The sequence below is a fragment of the Sparus aurata genome, chromosome 3, assembly GCF_900880675.1.
Source record: "Sparus aurata chromosome 3, fSpaAur1.1, whole genome shotgun sequence".
NCBI lineage: Eukaryota > Metazoa > Chordata > Actinopteri > Spariformes > Sparidae > Sparus > Sparus aurata.
In genome coordinates, this window is record NC_044189.1 from 14,584,410 (window position 1) to 14,606,393 (window position 21,984).

Consider the following 21,984-nt stretch of genomic DNA (forward strand, 5'->3'; position numbering starts at 1 on the left):
AAAAATGCAGTGTATGATCGGCCTGCTATTTGAGTTTGTGTCTGTGACCAAAGCAGAACTGTGAATGTTCTTTCATGCAATATGTAATTGTGGGGCCATATATAGAAGCACAGAGACCCAGCCTTACTAGCTTTGCTCCTTATTTGCAGCTATTGTGTAGAGAGAGAAGTAGCTGAGAACTGCAGCTGACGAGCAAGAGAGGGAACACGCCATCGAGGGCAATTCAAGTCTGAAGGATTCAACGCGAGCTTTAGATTTGACTAAATGGCGTAATTTTCTCACAGCTTGGCCCACAGCGAAAAACTGCTAATCTTACAGTTAAGTGTTCATCATACAAGCTTGGTCACCACATCTCTTTTGTACAGGCGACGCTAATTTGGGCTCAATTGAAACAGGAGCTAATTTTATTTCTTCAAGCACATTAAAGACTCCTTTTCATTTGGATTTTCTTATTTCAAATTGTCTTAATTAGAGCTCTTTCAGGATGTCGTTTAGGATTTCTTAGATATAATGAATACTGAGTTAGACTCCCTTTAAGTGACCGTAAATAACAAGCAACACTAACAGCCCCCTTTTCAAATGGAAATATATCATTTTATGAGTCATCAACAGCCAATTCAAGTCACCGCTGAGCCTGGTCCACAGTCATTTCTACTTTGTAGTGCACTTCACAGATCAGGTGCCACTATAAGCTGTGCAATGGAGAGAAGGTTGTGTTTGAAGCCTCGCTGGACAAATGAGGGATGGACGGGCGGCCTTTAATGCCTGCACACAGGCCCAGGACTAGGGCCGTTGTTTGTGTGGACTGTGTGTGTGTGTGTGTGTGTGTGTGTGTGTGTAGACAGTATTAGATATGTAAATGGACCTTTGAGGCTGTTTGAGTATGTGGGGTACACAGAGAGAAAGGAAGTCAGACGAGGGGTGGGGGGGGGTAAACGTTGTCATCCATGTGTCATTCTTAGAGAAAGAGATGACCTTGAAGAAGAGGCCAAATGGGTCTGAAAACACACTGCAAAAAAAACATTACAGAAAAGTTTACTCACTGCTTGTCCTATCTTACACGTTGCAAAGATAGCAAAAGTTATATCTCCCTATTACAGAAGCAATTTCCAAACTTGTGTCCCATCCTATCTCAGACCTTGCATCTTATCTCAAGTTATCCTGCATACTTGAGTACTTGGTCTGTGCTGAGAATGTTCACAAGACTGCCTGTATCCATAACAATGGCTAACAGATTATAGTTGTCACTGGCTAGCTAGCTCTCTGTAGTGGAGGAGAAATCCCAACATATGATCCAGTTTTAGCTTTGATGCAAGACGGTGGAGGAACAGTCAGAGACAGATGTTGGTCTCTCCAACAGGCTAACATCACTGTTAGCCTCTCCATCAATGCTGCCTCTCAAAAAGGCTAACATTAATGTGTTTCAGCTTCAACAGTTTACCCTCTATAAGCTTCTCCAACAGGCTGATATTAGTGTAACCTTCTCTTATAGTCGAGTAGCATTTCAATCATAATATTTTGGTTTGATGCTACTAAGCAGACCTAAGAACAGAGGTGCTGCCATTTCTGGCAGTAGTTCAGAATTAAGGACAGGGTCCATGCCATCCCAACATAGGATTCCTAGTGTAGGAATTTCAAAATGGTTATGTAATAGCAAAATTCCAATCCTAGGGATATGATTTTTTTTCGTAAATGCAGCTAGGAATCATGTTTCTGTAATGTCAGGGATCCCAAATGTCATCCTAAACTGACATTCTAGACTTAAGAAGTTAACAGGGCCATACAATATTTTCTATGTTTCATTTTTCAAACTGTAATACTCATCTCTCATGAGCTCAATTAGCTTTCTTTCCTATTATGATTAATGCTCAAACAACCCATCCACCATCTCATTATAGCCGTTTCATACACTTTACATCACTCTGACTCACCAAACAGATCAAACGTTCCAATATCTGTTACAAACCCCCCTTGTTCTACCCGTCACTTTAAATTAGCTGTCTGGTCTCAGATGGATTTGTTTCCGTTTGCTTATAAAGTCCTAATATTTCATTCTGAGACAGCAGCGTGCAGCCCTGAAGACCAGGAGGCAGACTTGACAGTGGAGACAGACACTGCTTCTTCTTCTTCTTCTTCTTCTTCTTCTTCTTCTTAAGCCCCTGCTCACTCAGCCGTGGTATTTTTAGATTCTGTCCGCCTCGCTATATCTCTCAAGTGCTCAGGTTTCCGCCAAAGGCAGCCCCCGTGCTGTAAATAACACACGCACAATCGTATCTTTCTCCCTGTCGCACACACACGTCACATTACTTGCATGTTATGTGGCAAAATACGCATGACTGAATTGGATAGAACTTCAAATGCTGCTGTGTGCAGGTGACGAGGCACATTACACACAAACACAGGACCTGAACTTGTAATGACCTTATTAGCCTTGGTAAGTCTCAAGTTAATGTGAATACAGCTACTCAAATGAGCATGCGCTGGCCTTACAATGACTTCATCTTCACATCGATCATCCTCACGCTGGGTGGTTCACTAACACACACCACATACGGTACACACTCGACAGCTCAAACGTCCCCCCACACCCACTGTTCTTGTTTCATGGTGTTTCTTCTTTCCTGTCGATAACACCCGTCTGTTTTCACTCTGTCTGTTGAGCTGCAGCAGTGGCAGCTTCAGCCCGTTTCCGTCCAGGTTCCTTTTTCAGGCTGCAAAACATCAGCTGTTAAGTTCACGCACTCGCAAAATCACTCGCCAAATGCCTGCGAGACTGGAAGAGAGTGTGCCGTTTTTTATTTTGTTCAAGACGGACAAAATCATTTCGCTACTGTATTATTAGCTCATCGTTGGAACATTTTACATCTCATATTAAGCCTCCAACAGCCTCTAAGCTTGTTGGTGTTATTGTTGTACTTTGTAGTAAAAGTTAGATTTCTTAACAACTCTCGCCTTAGGGATCCAAGACTGAAACTGCAGCTACAATGATTTCTCTCATTGTTGATTTTGGTGACATATTTGAAAACAAAACGTATACAGTACTTCTCTGCAGTACAGAAGAAATGTTATTCAGAATCTTCCACTATGGCTGCCGGCGTTACTTTGTTCTAATTTACGTGGAAACAAGAAACTGACGTAAACTTTCCTTTTAAAATTCAGATTCACACTGAAAACCATGTGAAAATTATGTGACCTAATTCTGATACCTGAAGGCCCCTGAAGACAAAGAGAGCAGCGTGGCTGTTGTACATTTTACTGTTTTAGAGTAAAAACAGTAGACAGCAGAGGGCTGCAGTGCAGATTGGGCAGCACAGTGTACTATATGCAGTGTGGGTGTTGAACCACACGGTTTGTGCTCCCTTCATGTTTTCCTTGACCTTACAGCAATAGAGGGCAATCGATTTCTTTGGGGTTTGTGGTTATTATTATTATTATTTATTATTATTTATCTATTTTCCAAAGTTGCCATAAGAATATATAATATATAATATAAATAAGCACATAAATACAACATTATCTGCAACAAGAACAGGCTATATGCTTACTTATATAGAGATTATTATTCATGTTGTTGGTCTTTATGACTTATATTCATCATCATTTATATACACCTACCTTTTTCATATACTAGTCTAAAATAAAAATCCTGTCAACGCTTTATTTTCTATCATTGTTTAAACCTCCTTTGTCCTTGTTCTCAGCTGTATGTCTATAGGTCTACCTGTATATTAAAGGTGTACTATGTAGTTTTGGGGAATACAATTTAATCAGAGGAGAAAGATCTTCTTAAATTACAAGAATTACATCTAAACAAACAAAATAAACTATTCCTTCATTTTCTTTATTGAATAAATTGTTATCAATATGTTTCCCTATACAATTTTAGCTAAATAACCTTATAATTTAACCAATAACCAACATAACATGTACTTGTACCAGCAGATCACACTACTACTCCCACAGGAAACAGTCAAATATGTTAATAGGACAAGAACTTATTATCACACTGCCGTAAATCAGTTCCATTGCTATTTTGTGCGTGTCCAAACTACAGGGAAAATCTGTGAAATCAACAGAAAGTGTTTATCTGCACACATACCTGGCCAACAGAGCTGATTCTGATTGAAGTATATATATCATATTACAGTTTATTTATCTTTATCTCAGGCATTAGTGTTATAAAGCTGTTAATAAAGCCCAGAGATAACCTAACAGTACATCCAGTCATTTTTTATACACAGATTAAGTCTTATTCCCAGTTGTGTCAATCCCTATACTAAGAAGGTGTCTCTTGAACAGACATTTCAAATATTTAGAGTTTATTTATGCCCACCAATGCAGCAGCATAGTAATGTACAAACACCATTGTGACTCAGTGTGTCAAGTTTTCACAGCTGGAAGCGTGCAGAAAATAGTTTGCGCTGGTTTGTAATCAAAGGAGCGTTTGCAGTGGTGCAGCAGTCAATGACAGGTGTCTAAAGAGGGGCCTTATTATGTGGAAATGGATACAATAATATACTGAGGATACTGCAGTAACAAGTTGCGTTTTATTTTTACTGAGTCATCTATCCATCTGGTATCATGTAGTGTGTCGGAAACAGTAAGTGAAGAGGCTTAGTTACACTTCATACCATCGTTATGCTTGAAGCTGTGTTTTTGAAGATAAAGATGTGGGCACTTATATGAGAAGAAAGTCAGGAGCTTGTTACAACTGATTCGTGACTGCATACATCTCTGCTTCTCTCTCTGACCGTCAGTAACCATTGTCTGGTTTGAGTGGGAGTGAGAACACACATTTAACCAGTTTTGCTAACTACACATGTAACCAGGCAACTGCTCACCAAACATGTAAGTTGAGGCTCGGTGGGAGGGCTCCTTCCTGCTAAGTCATTCGCAGTCTGAACACCACCGGAGGACAGAGCATTTTTCATTACAAATTGGGACTGATTATATGTTAAATGATACCACACAGCTTCAGAGACCCCATACCAAATGTAATAGCCCATTACACAGCCCCGAGTGATCATTTAATTCCTTTTTGTTTCCACATATGAACACATTCAGCTAACGCATCGAAACAAAAGCTGGCATTGTTATTTACCTGGTTAACTGTCCATCACTTAGTTACACAAAAAGAACAAGTGGCTGTATGAGCTGTATGAGCTGGTGCTCTATCGTTTCTGCCCCCTACCGCTCAAACATCCTGAGTCCACCAAGGCACACACACACACGAACACATCAGGTCACAACTAAGCCCTCATAGAAAAAGGTGCCAGCTAGCAGCCTAACCATTCACATAAGAAGGGCTGTACGGTGGGATTAGGAATGTACCAATTAGAAATGAGAGGGGTGAAGGTCACACCTGTAAATCAAACATTTTGATTATAATCAAACATAACCCTAATAATACAACTTCAAACTTTGTGTGATTCTAACGAGTGAAGTGAAATAATGCTACTAGTAAATAACTTTAAACATCTTCGACTCAGCATCACATCAGAGCCCTCATTTGTTAGCCCTGTGAAAAAAATAAGTTGTGGCGTCTACATTGCCTCGGCCTCTCCTCAGCTCTCATGTTGCTGATGCTTGAGCACTGGGGAGATTCTGGTAATTTTACAGTGAATGCACTGCAGGGGATTTAAAATGCAGCCCCAGTCTGTATCATCTAAAGAGCTTACAGCCAGATTTGATAAAACCCAGGAGGCTAACGGAGCGTTTCGACTCTAAAGTAATCAAAGCAGCAGCAATATAAACTTTTAGGGCCTTATGAGGTGGGAAATAAACACAGCTAAGGTGAGGGGGGAGAAAACTACAATTTGAGTCAAAGAAAATTAAATCTGATCAAATATCTGTCCAATGATAGATTTTTTTGGTTATTTTGTTAAAAAAATAAGTTGAATCTGTCGGTTTAAATGTTGCAAATGCTCTTACAAAGATGTATAACTCAGCAAATGCGAAATACACACTTCGCCACACACTCACAGTTACATAATATGACACATTGTGATGACAATGACTGCATCCTGCATCTCAGACAGAATGCTTTTATTATTTTGCCACACTTAATCTGATTTGACACAGCAGGGAAGCAAGAGACACTGTCTTGTGATTCTTACTGATCTGAGGTATTCATCTTTTTTTCACCAAAACTTTTGTGATATTCAGTTCGTACACACGTCATTTTTTTGTTTAGCTCAAAACTGTTTTGTTGCTGCAGAGGCACATGGTGAACTTGTGTTCTTTTCAGCTCTCTGATGAGCGGTAATTTCCGCCTGCTTGTTTTGTCCTGACAGGTTCAAAATCACAATTTTTTGGGGAGAAAAGCCTGAAGCAGAGGTGACAGAGGCGAATGTGACCAAATGTACTCTGTGGAGGCAATGTGAATATACAATTCTTTTTTTTTTTTTTTTCTTTTTTCTTTTTTAGCTTTTTGCTTCCTGCTGCCAGTTGACATTTAGCTCAAAACATTTCCATCGCTGCCGGCATCTGGCATTTTTAAAATGTGTATATTCAAGCGTACAGTGCGAGTGTATGTTAGCGTGCAGCCGCACAACAGACAAGCTTGGAGGAACAAGTTTACACTGGCAGGGGCCAGATGGTTAGAAAAGGTCAAGTTAAAATACATGGAATGTATCCGGACAATGCATCAGCTGGTTATATGAATGTACATTAACACTGAGCAGGATGTTCAGATCAGGTGAGATGGTTGTTTAAATCATGCCTGACAAAAACCCACTTAGGATTAATCAGAAACCATACTGCAACCAAACCAACTCTAACAAGAGGGATCTGTAAGAGTGTTCTGTGGACCTCAGTACTTCAGAGACTGATGGTGGGTTGGAACCATATTATTTAAAAGATAAATAAACATCTTAATGTCAGAAATGAGACATGAAGTCTGTCTGAACCTTCAAAATGTCAAAAAAGATTCTACTATTGACGACATTACTGATAAATCCTTCTGCTTTGGCTGTGAACTACTTCTGTGCAGGGGGGTTGTTCGGGGTCTGCAACCAGCACAGATACTGGAATTGTTTTAGTTTTTAATTTGTCAAAGCATTTGATTTATTGATTGCTGTTAGGATAACAAAAAATGTTACTAGGATAGCTTACCAACCTTATAGTTTTATGATCCTTGATAATTAAAATGGTTAAATTTTGCAATTAATCTGGGTTCTGTCAGATCGCAGATCAACCACATTTTAGTTACCTAACTAATATTATTGTTTGTGACCTTAAACCCTTATCTTGATATCCAGTAACAGAAAGAGACAGGGAGCTGGAGAGTAGGTTGCTTTATCTGACAGCCTCTGACATTACACTGTCAAACAGAGGGTCCATCCATCAAGGAGAGAGAGGAGAAAAGGGGAGGTCTACATGATCTCAGAGGTCGCTCAGCTCTCCACAAGCCTGTCAAGCTGCCCACCCCACACGATCTGCTCAAAAAACGACATATGGGTTTGCCAACAGAACATGCTGCCCACGTGAAACCTCTTCATGTTCGCTCATGCCATCTGAGTTGGACTGAATCTGGCTGCACTCTGCGATTCTCACAAGGATACTGAACACGCCATACACTTTTATATTGAGCACCCACTGTAACTAATGTTTGAGGCATGGGTGATAAATGATGTTACCTTACGTGTGGAAATTGAATTCTTGGGCTAATCAAAATTTTGCAGTTCCAGTCCCTAGCTTCATTGCCATTCAAATGCAGCTAAAGCCATCCTTTCAAACAGGGATTAAATGTGTCTTAATGAATAATGAAAAATTAAATTTCCCATATTCTTCCCTGTGCTCAGAGATAAATACGGGAGAGAAAGAATCCCTGGGCTGCCAAATAAATCAGCGTTCAGCCAATGGGCTCTTAGCACCTGACAACGAGGAATCGAACTACTGCGGAACTGGATACGATTTATTATCTCTGGTAAAGGCTTTAACCATCTGCACATACAGTATAGTACAGCTATGTCATGCTTTGCTGCTGGAGACAGATTTAAAAATTACCCAGCTCCCCAGGAGACAATTAAAAAAGCTTACATCACCAGAACCTCTGTGAACTGTTAATAGGCGGCTGAACGAGGAGGTGAAAGGAGGAGGAAGTGAGGATGAGAGAGGCATTTTCTAACAGGTTAATTGCGTGCCTCGAAGGAAGGTTTACTCACACCGATAAGGGTGATGTCTTGTTTAACGCTGGGTAGCGTTGTAATGACTGCATGCTTCCTTCTAAATGAGGAAACCTGGCTAATCTGATCCTCACATGGAGAGAGTTTAAAATCTCTAGAAGGCCCCATAGCACCTGAAATACACAACAAGAAACAAGAACCTAGAGTGCACACATGCCCTCAGGTGTTTTCTGCAATCCAACTCAAGCAGCTGGGATATTCTGGACTGGCTAAAGCTCTCCACAATGGGATAATACTGTAGCACAGTTCAAATGGGTCAGCTTCAAGTCTTAAAAAAAACCTGTCAATTATGTGCAGGAGAACATGATGTTTTGCAAATGAAGAGCTGTATGCATGAAGATATCCACACCCAATGTGTAGACGAGACACCCACGCTAGAATTTTATTTTCAGGAATGAAAATTTTAGACTTCTAGAACATTCACGCAGGCTTTGATGCATTTTGCAGGAATCTCCCCTTTTCTCCCCACCGCTACAAATACAGCCTTACATCAGCAAAATCCCACCGCGAGCTCCTGGTGAAGACGCCTCTCAAGAATGACTCGTTCACTTCTCTGAGCAACGGAAAGTGGAAGAGAGAGATACAGACAGGAGTCAGAGACGTGGGATGACATGGAGCCAAACTTGAACTTACAACTTTGTGGACGCTTTCACACAAAGAGACCATAAGTTATCTGTACACAGTCCACTGTATGTGTTGAATAATAATTAAGCTCTGCAGTGTTCACTATACACAAATAATTACAGATCAGGTTCGGAGCCCTGACACATAACCTTGCTAGTACACCCTATGAGTTAAAAAAGGTATTCAGCTGTGGAAAGCTGCATGTGTTGTGATACAAGTTTCATGACTATAAAGTGAGAGACAATGGAGCACTGTAGGGTTACACAAGCATCGCACAAAAACAGAGTATAAGTCCAGTGAAGCATACGCACATTGTGGGATGACAAAGGCATAAGAAATGTAAAAATCTCCTTGAATAGAGCTGCATAAAGTCTCAAGCGGTGCCAGCTCATATTTTAATAACCTTGACAAAGTCAAATGTTTCACGAATGCCTTCAGCTAATTCGACTTGAAAGGAGGTATTTCCGTTAATAATCTTGGCATTCATCTATGAAACATTACCGAAGAAGAGTGTCGAGTCTCCTTGTGCATGAATATCCCATCACCTCGGCCGAGAACATGTGTTTTTATATACAGTAGAGTAACTGCACCGCATATAACAGGCCCACATACATGTTCCCTTTGATCAATCTTTCATCAGTACTTATGTTCGAGCTAGAGGCAGGATGGATGTTGTACAGGTGCTGTATGCAGGTCTCATTCAGGGAAGATGATAAATGATAGATTAGTTTACTCGTGTCTCTCAGAGTTTAAAAAAGCTCAAGCAGGTGTTCGGACATATGCACAAAATATGGTTGTTTCATTATTTAAAGGTAATTTAATCAGGTAGTTTGATGGCAAATGTATTTTTCTGGGATAATTTGGAATGAGTTGAAAAGGACAGGTGGGAATTAACGCCTCAATCTGCACGGTGCTTTCTGTTTTTTAAGGTTTGAGCGGCAGAATGAGTTTTTTTTTGTATATAATCCATTTATATATTCTAAGGGTTTTATATTTAGATGGAGGTGAGGATCAACAAATCAACAACAACAACAACATGGATCTCTGTTTTAAACGGTCATAAATTAAGTGTGTTTACATGTCTTGGAGAGTACTGCATATATTAAAAAGTAGTTTTTTTAAGTAGTAGGTTTTAGAAGGGTATTATTTTGGTTTGACAAGCTAATTTTTTTAAATTTTACAACAATCTCAAAGGAGTGAAGACTCAAAAGAGTCTCTAGTAAAGGCCTACAGTATATACTCCCTTCTTCCTCTAGAAATGACTACTACTGGTTATAATGTTGAGCTAATTTTAACTCAATTCTTCCTCGGGCTTGCATCTCACTGTCGAATGCTGCCCTTAATGTCTACAACATCTGATTTGTTCCCTTTTCTTGGGCCAGTACCATTCATAACCTTTGCCTTTATTTAGCAACCTCATTTCCTGCTTGCACTGCTGAACAACAATAGAAACGCTTCCAGCTAAGGGCGCTGGTGGGATTGTGGGTTTAAGATTTAGGTTAAGAGGCAGCCAAGTGAGATAATGGAACTATTGAATGAATGTACAAATGTGATTCCTTCACCGTCCCCAGGAACTGCCCTACTGTCATCCTGTGGTGACCGAGTACACGAGAGGGGGAGGCTGAGATATTCTGTGTGCGCATGTCTGTTCATGTGTTTACCAACCTTTCAGTCCATGACCTTGATAAATCCACCTATTACATAGAAATCTGAGGGGGGGTTTTTTGCAGGCAGCCTCTATTGCTTCCGTTTCAGTTACTTTTTTCGCAGTTCAACGAATCATGACTGTTTTCAACGCTGTATAATTTAGGCAACTTTTTTCATGGTCTGATCATTGACATGCGAGTTCATGTACCTTAAGAGATTCTAAATTTTAAGTTAACCAAAAAATATGCAAAACAGTAAGTCCTGTGGGTGAACATGTATAATTTATGAGACAGGGCAAATGATACTAAAAAGCTGCTGAATGCAAGTTCAGTAAAGGCTACAATTATGTAAATAAAATGTCAGCACAACCGTCAACAACAAAAAGGAGGCTGCAGTGAGCACCTAATTATCTAAATCAACTTCTCTCGCAAAAGGGAAGACCAGAAGGATCCATCCAGCTCGGTGTCAAAAACACGGCCTCATTTCAGAGCCTGAAAGATGAAAATTGCAAAGTTACTTTCACAAGATTCTACTCATCTTTTACAAAATGCATCTATTTCCCATATCTTTTCCAGGTGATTCAAAGATGGTGAAAATGACTTTATGTCACCTCAATGTCCTGCACAGCTGCGACAGATTGCCTCAAGGTGAGGCTGACAGGATGTTCTCAATATAGCGACTGAAATATCCACCAGACCATCAAATCGAGACACTAACATGCATTACAGTTTCTATTGAGAATGGTACAACAGAAGGCAAACAGGCTTTGGATGTTTTATGAGAAGAAGATGTCAACTAGTAGAGTTTTTTCTTCTTTTTTTGCTCTATAAACTGAGGTAACCATGGCATAAAGCCACTGCATACTCTAGCTGTATGGTAGACAACATTTGGATGCATAGCCTCTGTGCACTTTAGTGCCATTGCCATTTCAATGATAATTTGATGTCACTGCAAACAGGCCATGACAGCAGCCCCATGAGCAAAAATGAGTTATGCTACGACACAAAACATTTCCTGTTCAGCCTGAAAAGACTGTCATTCTGGAAGCAGCTGAAATGCGCTTTCCCGGTTATTGACGTGAAGGTGTCATGGTAATGATGTGAAACTAAAGAGGAGCTGTACGAATGCTATCTGAAAACTCGACATGTTCAGCTCTCTAACTATCGGGCAGAGAGCTTGTACTCCTTCCCCTAAATTTTTCAAGGGTGTTTTTCTTACACCCTGACAGAGATATCAAAAGCCATCAGCAATGTCTCTTTGTTTTGTCAAGCTCCACTTCTCGTATCCGTCACTGTGTATTTCTCACACACATTCTGTTCATCCCTCGTTTGTTGCTCCTTTCGCTCCCTCATTTATCTGCAGTCAAAGTGAGCCCTCATGTTAGCCCTGACATGAATTGTGAAGAGCCTGAGCGTGGCCGTGGGGAAGAGAATGTTACAAAGAGCATTTGCACAGCGATGAGGCAACTTCACAGATGATAGATCATGCATGCACACAGAACCCCATAGGCATGATTTAATCCATACTGTGCTCCCTTCTTTGATATTATCTCACCTTCCCTATTTTATTTCAATATTTCTCTGATGTAGTTCAGACTTTGTGCTGCATGTCCCGAGGCCGAGTACCACTGCAGCATCACGATCATGTGGTTCAACACGTAAACCTTTTCAGCTCCACGTTACTCACATTCTCACCTCTGAATCAAAGGCAACCATTCACACAGTTAATGGGCATGGTCAAAACTTTGTAGCCAGTATTCAAGAAAGGAATACTGATGCATTATTTATTGCTATGAGTGAGGGTTATCATAAATATTTTAATGTTTATCTTATCATCCTCTATATTAGCTCAGTCGGCATAAGCTGTGTGCCATGTTGACATTTACACATTTCTTATCATGTTCACTTTTCATGTTTATGACCTGACTTTCATGCTGGGAGGGGGAGGTGATGGGCACGGCTTTATAGGCAACAAGGCTGCCAAGCTGGTGACCTCAGTTTGAGTTAGCATTTCGGCATTTGTAAGTGTTGAACCATTTGATGTGTTTGACAAGGGAACTAAGCGTTTCAACATTTTTACATGCGACACCAGTGGATCATTTTTAGGAGACCTCACCCTCCAGCTACAAAAAATATGATATTTTTGATGAAACATCAGGGCCTCTTCAGTCATGTTTATGGCAACCAAAACAGGTATTTTAAAGCCAAATCATGATGTTTTAATAACTCTGACCAAGTGGTTTTGTTGCCTAAACCTAACCACACCATAAGCGTAAGTGTTGTGACAAAACTTGAACCTAACGATACATCACGTTGTAACATAAAGAAACATTAAGGTTGAACTCATCTGTTTTGCAGAAATGGATTTAGCAAACATTTGACATTTATTCTGGTGATTGGTTTGCAACATTTATATACTGTGTTGTGCCATAAAAATAATGAATCTGCAAAAGAATAAGACCATAAAGGGAAAATTTAATGAAGAATAATACAGGGAAAATATGTAAAGTAAAAGTACACTTTCCAGAAAATTTTCACATCTTTATTTACTTATAGCTGTGTGTATTTTTCTTTATATATACAAATGTATTAAGTTTTATGTAGTAAGAGGTTTGGGGATCATTCCTTTTGAATTTTTTCCATTAGTGGAGTATGACAGCGGCCTTTACATACATTTATAATGTTTGACAGCGACATTTCAATCGAACTGTACAAGCACAGCACTCTTGTTTATCCGTGTATAATATGGCTTTCACCAACTACCTGACAAAAGAGCTCTTATTCACCCCTCCGGTCTTTAGAGTTTCCTTCCTTCCTCCCTCCACCCTGAATGGCCACCCTCCTACTGTATTTCCTTAATCTATTATAGACCTGTTTTTTGTGGCACTCCTATGACTCCATACAAAAAAGGTAGGCTTTAGCAACAGCATCACACCTTGAGAAAAAACTTGATTATTAGCCCAGTGATGATACTGTATTGTCAATCCATCTGTTGTTTTTGTTGTATCTGGCTTCCAGTTGGGCTGCACACAGTCACCTGGCACACAGCGGGAAGGCCTTCCCTCCCCCACAGAACCCGGTCTTTGCTGTCTCCTTTTGTTTGTTCTCACACACACACACACACACACACACACACACACACACACACACACACACACACACACACACACACACACACACACACACACACACACACACACACACACACACACACACACACAACTTACAAATCTGCAAATACAAGCATGAAACTGAGAACAGCATTCACTGATATCCCATTGTACATACCTAACATGCAGACACATACACTCTCTAACACTTTTTTTGCAGATTAAGGTACAGAGACTGAAAGAGGAAAGGGGGAAACAAAGGTGGAAAGATGTGTTTCTTGACCCCAGTCCAAATGAGAAGTCTTTGAGGGGGTTTCTCTGTCTCTGCATGGCCAGAGTTATTTACCCTTATATAAGGCAGCAGCCAGGGGGTTGGAGGACAGAGGAAGAGAAAGCCTATAGGAGCCTGAGCAGCAAGGCATAGTAGCACTGATGACCTCAGCATGTAGACTTTATACAGCATGCAGCATAAGTACGCACATACAAACACTTTTATTAAGGGGACAAACGCAAATGTGAAAATCACGTGCAAAACACTGAACTCTCAGGATCTGACAGTATAAACTCTGTAACAGACTCCCTCTCTGTCTGAGTCTGTAAATACTGTCTGTTCGACCGCGGACCTAATTAGAGCAACTCTCTGGCTGTCTGACCACAGTATTACTTCCTTCTCGATCCTCTCTTTCCCAGGAGTGGGAGGAGAGGAGAGGAGAGGAAAAAAAAAAGCGACAACCCACCTGCTGAGGTGCATCACTCAGGGATGGAAAATGCAATTTCTAAACCATCTGTGACCAGGATTTCAGAGAGAAAAAACACGGATTATATCAGCCTCTTCTTTGACTAGAAAACTGATTTTGTGTTGTGATGGATGGATGTCTGTATGAGAGTGCGTGGTGCTCTTTGTTCATCTGTGTGTACATGATGTGAGTGTATTGTTGTATGTCAACATGTGAATTATGATTTAAGACAGTCTGTCATCTTGGTCTTCTAGCTTTACATCATCCCCAGGCATATGTGAGTGGGCGTTTGGAATCATCTGACAGACTTAAATTCAGATTCATCCCTCTGACTCTTACTTCAGTAACTGGGGCACACCAATAAAACAAAACAACTGCCATAACTCTGTGTTTAAAATTATATACCAGTCACTATTGTTCCTTTAATTACAATCATTGTGCCCCTCGTGGATCTGTCCAAGTATTTGCTCTGTTGTCGTGCCGCACTGCTCAGAATATAATTTCTGAGCATGTTGAGGAGTGGGACCTTATTTGTAGCTGTGATACTGAAAAAAGGCAGATTTTATGTCTTTATTATGATGGTAACATAATGGATGGATAGCTGGATGAAAGTGTAGCCTCTCTGTTGATCTTTGGCATGTGGCATTGAACAAAATCAACTGAAATCTCACTAAAGTGCATCAGTATTTCTAACTGCTGAGCAGGACTCCCGGTGTGCCAAGTTATGTGAGCACCGACTGTGACCTTACTTTGATTATGGTAATCAGAAAAAAGTCTCTTAAGCCCTTTAAAGGACAGAGTTGCTGTGCCTGTCAAGCTTTCCGTTTTCGCACGTGTATGTACAAGATTGACATGTGAAATCGATGGATCCTTGATTTCAGAAAGTGATAGACAAATGCTGCATTCCAGACTACTTGGAATTAGAAATTGGAAGCTTCAACTTGGAAATTCCAACCTATACTACGATGTCAACTGGAACACAGCATAACATTGGCTTCTCATTAGCCAGAAAACCATTGATTTCACTGACTGGCACATTCCATCAGTTATGGCTAGTCAGCTAATAAAAAGGTGCAATATGTAAGTATTTTAGTTGAGAATATAAAAAAATGTTTTCCTAAATATTAGCAACAGAATGTAAAGAAATAGCAGCTTTGACATTATGGCGTCTATGTAACTCTGGTCCTAAGCTTCTGTGTTTTTAGCAGAGTAAACACCAGCACAAGCCCGGTAATCTGAGTACCCAGCACGGCCTGCTAGCTGCACGACTATGGTTTCTTACATATTGCACCTTTAAGTAAATTCTAGCTAGGTAAAAACACAGTTTCTCACTTTGTAATGTTTCCTGCTGTCTGATAAAACTGAAAAAAAAAAAAGGTGCCGTGCAATGTACCTCATGGTAACATGCGAGATATCTTGCTAAAAGACAGAGTAAAGTTAACAGGTCCCTGGGGAAAACTCAGCATCCTCTCCAGTGTTGTTCACACTTCTCACCCTGCATTTTCACTTTTAATAGGCCTGGCAGTCTGGTTGCTGAGCCATGATTGGACAAAAGCGGTTTAGTGAATAGTCAGCGCAAGTATTTGCAATATTTCCTTTTACATGTCTCTGTCTACATGTCTAGCAGATGATTCTTGATTAAAATCTGGTTCCAGTGTTATTAAAAACAAACATACTGCATTAACACGTTTACTATGCCACAGCTCTCTTTTTAACAAACATACTGCACTTAAAAAGAGGGCTGTGGCATAGTAAACGTGTTAATCTACATTTAAACCTACCTGAGCACATGTAGCCACAACCTCAACCAATATGTTAAAGCTGAAATAATTAGAGCACTTATTGTGTGTGATTAGGGCCTAGATTTCCAGCTATCATTTTTTTTAAGACTGAAATGCCCTGTCCTCTAGATAGTAGAGGTAAGAGATTCTCCTTTGCTGCAGTCTGTGATCTCTGTGCAACCTCCATCCCAGCACCGCCGCCGCCGCCGCCACCACCTCCAATTAGTAGTCTCCCTGATAGTGTGGAGGCCTGTCTTACTCTCTTACATCTTTTTATTATTCTTTTCATTATCTGTAATGTGCTTTTAGGTTTGACTCAGTCTATTTAATTCCTCCTCTTTACCAATATTCTCTTTCTATTATTCTCAAGTCATTCTCTCTTCACCCACTCTCCTTCATCCTCCACCTGTTATCTGTGCCTTTTCTATTTTACCCCTCCTCTGCTGCACTGCTCCTTTCTTCCTCTGCTGTCTTCTCTTCGCTCTGTCATCCTCTTTCTCTGCTCATTGTTCATCTCGTCTCCTCATTTTGGTGCCCTCTTTTACTTCTTGTCCTCTTTCCTGCACCCAGCCATCTCCTTGCCTTCCCCTTCCTCTCCCTCTCTTTCAGTTTCCCTTTGTCTCCTCTCTCTCTTTCTCGGTCTGTGACACTCTTTGTAACACGCCGAGTCCCAAAAGCATCTTTGCTGTGAGACTGTTCCTGCTAATCTAATTGAACAAGGATGATCTTAGCGTAAAGATCGCTGGGAAACCCAGGCAGTAGTACAGTTGAGTAAACAATATGAGTGTTGAGAGAGGAGACAGCATGCTCAGGGTTTGCCAACAACACCTGTTAAGCCAGGTGGACACTGCTGCAACACAGAGTGGAAGGAAAAGAGGTGGGAACAGGCTAGTGCGAGAGAGAGAGAGATAAAGAGAGAGAGAGAGAGAGAGAGAGAGAGAGAGAGAGGGTTAAAAGGAAGGAAAGGACAATATGCAAGGCAGGAGAAGTGAGACATAATGTGTCATCCATCCCAAAAGACAGTAAAAAGCAATCCTGACAGATAAGTTGTAAACACAAACAAATTAATGGATGGATGAACCATAAGCACAATGTGCATGGATAGCAGATAAGGCTGTGTGCAACTGTGTGTGTATCTGTGGCATGACCCAACATTTACACAGCTTTACACATGCATATGTTATGCAAAGGTGGGAGCATCTTTACAAGATTAGTATCCCTTCTCCATTTGGCAGGGATCCCCCCTTACAACAGGGGCACCTGCTTAAAGTCATTTTTCACTGGCGGAGACGGAAACGTATTCCAGCATTTTCGTGTTTATGTTCATAATGTACATGTCCATGTTACAGCCTGTCATGAGCCATGAGCCTTACAATAGCCTGTTTAGCCTGTTAAGTGCACACTCGATGGATATGCTAGTTTGGTCTAGCTACCGGAACACACGGATGTCAACAAACAGGTAAGTAGCTGCTTGCACAAACACACTATTTTAACTAATTTTTTATTCATTTTGAGTCATACACGCTACAGTGCTGTGTGCTAAGGTGTCTGCTGATGTTGCATAACTTTTGGTGTGAGATGTGGAGCATGTTAAGATGCTTAAAACACAGCGTGAAGTTCTGACCCCATGCTGTTAGCGTTCAATGCTACATCTCCGTTCACGGAGCTCTGTAATGGCTGGACCAAATTTGTTCGCGTCTTCGGTACTCGCAAGTCAAGGGTAGCTTGAGCAATGAAGCTGCATGTTTAAATCGACCGAAGTTCTCCTTTAAGTGATGATGCGCTTGTCTTGTTACAATGTTGTTGTTGCAATTCAACAGTTGTTGGTAGCCAGGTACTTATTATCATTTTTGCTTGGCATCAACTACTGACTGCTTAAAAAAAAAATGGAGCCGGTATGACAAAACAGATGTAGAAAAAGATGAGGAATGAGGAAGCTTCTTTTAGTCCCTTAAAGGATGATGAAGCCTATGTAATGTCAATGTGACCAGATTGGAGGCTCCCAGCAGGGTTGGCCAATTTAAACTTTTTCAAACCAGTCTGATACTGGGCTTAATACCTGATTGGACCGGTAAAACAGAATTTAACCACTAGCTGTCACAAGTGACTCAGCCGCTCCCAAGAGGAACATAATCAGAGCCCATGAATGACAACAGCACTACAGTCCATCATGTCAGCTGTGACACATTGTGTTTTTATTTCTCACAACCACAATTCAACCCAACTTTTCTTATTCAAAACAATGAATAAGACCTCAGCTGAGTTAAACTGGCAGGAGCTCAAGTAACCCATGTACACAAATCTTATATGGCATCGTGTGCACTGCTCCCCCTATGAGGCGGAGGTAATTGACTATTCCGGGGCTCCTGCTAAAGAGCTACATGCTTCTATTTCTCTCGACTTTAAGTTACACCTGACAACTCCTGGGTCAGTCGATTCGCACAAAACCAGAAACCGACCACCACCTTTGCTGTCAGACTGACTCCGGAGATGGTCCGTCTTAAGGCTCCACTTTGCATGAATATTCTGTTCTATTTATTACCTTTTAATTATATTGTATATTTTTTACTATTGTTATTATTATTTTTTTTTATATTATATAATATTTTTTAATACTACTGTCCTTCGGCTGCTGTGGCAAACACATTTCCCCATTTGTGGGACAATAAATGAATACTGATTCCGATTCTGATACTGAATAATAATAAAGCTAGTAATGGAAACGCAAATCTACCAAGCATGGTTTGACTTAAATATCAACACAGTCTACAGATCTATTACCATTCATGTCACTTGTAACAAAAACTAACAAAAAGGGGGGTCAGTCAAGGTTAAAGTGTGATTATTAAGTCTTATGAAATCAAGCACTTGTACCCTGCTCCTCATTTTATCCTTTGATGGCACAGATTCTTTGATGTCTTGACCAAATCCATCTTGAAAAGACAATTAATACCATCATTTCAAGTCTTAACCTTCTTCTGGGGCTTCAAAGGGAACGTGGCCTCCTTGAAAATGAACAGACGAATAAAAGATGTGTCTGCCTGTGTACACAGTGTCTGTGTTTACATGCTATGCGAGTAATGTAATCGCTGCTGAACTGCTAATTAGCAAGCTAACTGCATTTGGGTTACATGAGACTAAGGTGCAGGGGGGGATGCCATACAAGTATGAACACATACAGTCTCTCAGCCAGAGAAGACCCTGGATAGAATGTCAACACAGGATCCAAACATTGTCACTTGGCAGTAAATGTGTCACTTGTAGTGTTTAAACTTTTCAGCACATGCAAATATTTTGATGAGAATTAGACACAAGCACCTTCTGCGCTGCCGCCTGCCAAATGGCACATCGCAGAAACTCAAGCTACCCTCTCTATATCTACAATATCACAACATCTCATCAGAGTGAGTAGACTGATGTGAATTGTCATAATAAAGCACAAGTCAGTTGATATTGTTGTAATGGGCACTTTAAAACCCATTCAGTACAGTTTTTGGAAAGATCTGAATATTTATGCAAGACTAATAAACCTTCAAGAGTTACTCTTACAATTTTCTAAAATACTATCAGCCATAATTTCTTTTAGCTTTATCCCCCGAAAACTTTTCTTCTCTGAGAAAAGGGGGGAAGTTTCTTCAAGCAGCATTAAAAGTTGAGTTTGCCCGTGGCTTCAGCCGTCAGGGACCGTGCAGGAGCCAGCTACTGTACCATATTTCAACAGTCCAGACCCCACTCATTAAAGCAGCACAAAAGACTAATCACATCTGCAGCGCTTTGATTTACATGCAATTAAAGTTTCATGTGAACCCAGATAAACCAGACAGGAGGAGAGCGAAGAATGGAAGGATGAGAGAGGATGGAGGAGGGGAGAAGGGGGGATAGGAGAGGAGATTAAGGCTCAGATGATACACCAGCAGAGAAGAGAGCAGATGTGTACAGCAGCCAGGCACAAACTAAAAAAGGAAGGTGGGGAAGGAGAGGAGGAGGAGGAGGGAAGAGAAGAGAGGAGAGGAGAGGAGAGTAGAGGTGAGGCAAGCCATCATTTGGCAGGAGAAGTGATGACACAGCACATCCATCTCAGTGGCAGGTGCCTGCTGTTGCTCCTTTACAGAGGATCCAAACTAACAGGAGGAGAGAGGGCTCTGCACCAGCACTACACTGTGATAATAACACAAGCTGGAGGAGAGATTAAAAAAAACGATACTCTTATCTAAAAATATCCCTGCCCTACAAGTAAATGTCTTTAAACACAAATCCATAAATAGTCCATGACTATGCTCTATTTTTGTATCAACTGGTATAGCATTATATGATGACAACATCTCATTTGCTGCCATTTTTAAATCAGCAAAATTAGTGCAGTAAGCCTTTTATTTGATGTTTTAATGAGTTTATGCTGTAAATTACTCTCGTTAATCTTTTATTGTTTGGGCATGTCCTCTTTGATATTTACACCAAAGGACTACTGACAACTTGTGAAATGGAGATATGATGATTTTAAAAAATGATCCTCTGGCTATTACATCACTCCCTTCTTCATTGTTCAATCTTCAACTACTCTAATCTCTAATTTTCTTTCTTGAAAGCTGTTGTAAGGCCAAGAGCAGGAACTTGTTTCCTCAGACACTTCATTTCGGTTATGCAACATCTAGAAATGTGTCTAGTAAATCAGTAAACCGTAGCTTGGGGCTGCTTGATATTTCAGCGCTCTATAAGAAGGTATTGCGATGGATGCGTCTTGACAAGGAGCAAACTGGTCGAGTAGACAAAGCCAAACAGCCAAGAACTGAACATGCAAGAGTCAAGAGGGAGTTTCACAACAATAAGCAAACATATTGCTCAGCCAAATAACTAAAACACACAATGATGTAATTATCATGAAAAAGAAAGAAAGAAAGAAAAAAGCCCACAGTCATGAACACACAATAGGTGTCTGTTGCGGGTGGGTGTGTCAGTGTGTGATCATTAACACATCACCCAGACACACAGAAGGTTTCCAGGCGAGTTATATGCAAGGTTGGGCAGTAAATAACAAGGAGAAAATAACAGAGGGGAGAAGGGGAATGAAAGCGAGAGGAGGGGGCTGGTGCAATAATAATGAAAGCAATAAAAGGAGACCCATTTTCCCAGATGTGATCTGTGCCTCAGTCAAGGCAGTGTGTGTGTGTGTGTGTGTGTGTGTGTGTGTGCGCGCGCGTATGTGTGTGTGTGTGTGTGTGTGTGAGAAGGAGATTTTCCGAGTGTACATTCCCACTGAGCTCTCAGATGAGTCAAAATGAGTCACATCATGTTATCAATCACCCACTTACAGTACAGCAATCATTTGATTTTGTGTGTGTGTGCTTGTGTGTGTGTTGCTCGAGGCCAGAATCAAGTCAAACATTAAAACTGCAGAGCCGCCCCGCATACTTTCACCCACTGAATAATATACTGATACACTTCACTTAACCAATAGACACATTCCTTTATCATAACGCCTGCAAACTTACTGCTACAGATGAAGACCAAACACGCAGAAACCAGGACAGTATTTCACTTCTAATCATGTACTCATATAGCTCAACAGAAACATATAAATTGAAAAGCTTGAAATAAATATGTACAACCAAATCCGGGTTCTGGTTGACAGGCTGTGCTGTCTTTCCAGGATACAAATGAAACACTCAAGCTTTGAATGAAATCAGCAAGTCATCCAATCACTTCCTCTTTCTGAAAAGATGCAGCTGGCTCGGCTGTCAATCGATGCACAGCACCTTTCCAATAGATCGACAGCTGGAGGCGCTCCAGGGAATATGTAAACAGACTCATGCATGTTCCCATATTGCACATCTCCCCTGGCCCCCCTACAAGTATGTAGTTGTGTACACAAAAGCACGCATTTTCCCCTTTAGTTCACTACA

The 21,984-nt window shown here is 40.7% G+C and overlaps 1 protein-coding gene across 2 annotated transcripts in view; it reads right to left on the bottom strand.

The window, feature by feature from the left end:
• dtnbp1b (dystrobrevin binding protein 1b) overlaps nucleotides 1–21,984 on the bottom strand; it is a 55,523-nt gene that overhangs the window by 13,267 nt on the left and 20,272 nt on the right. The window lies entirely within an intron of this gene.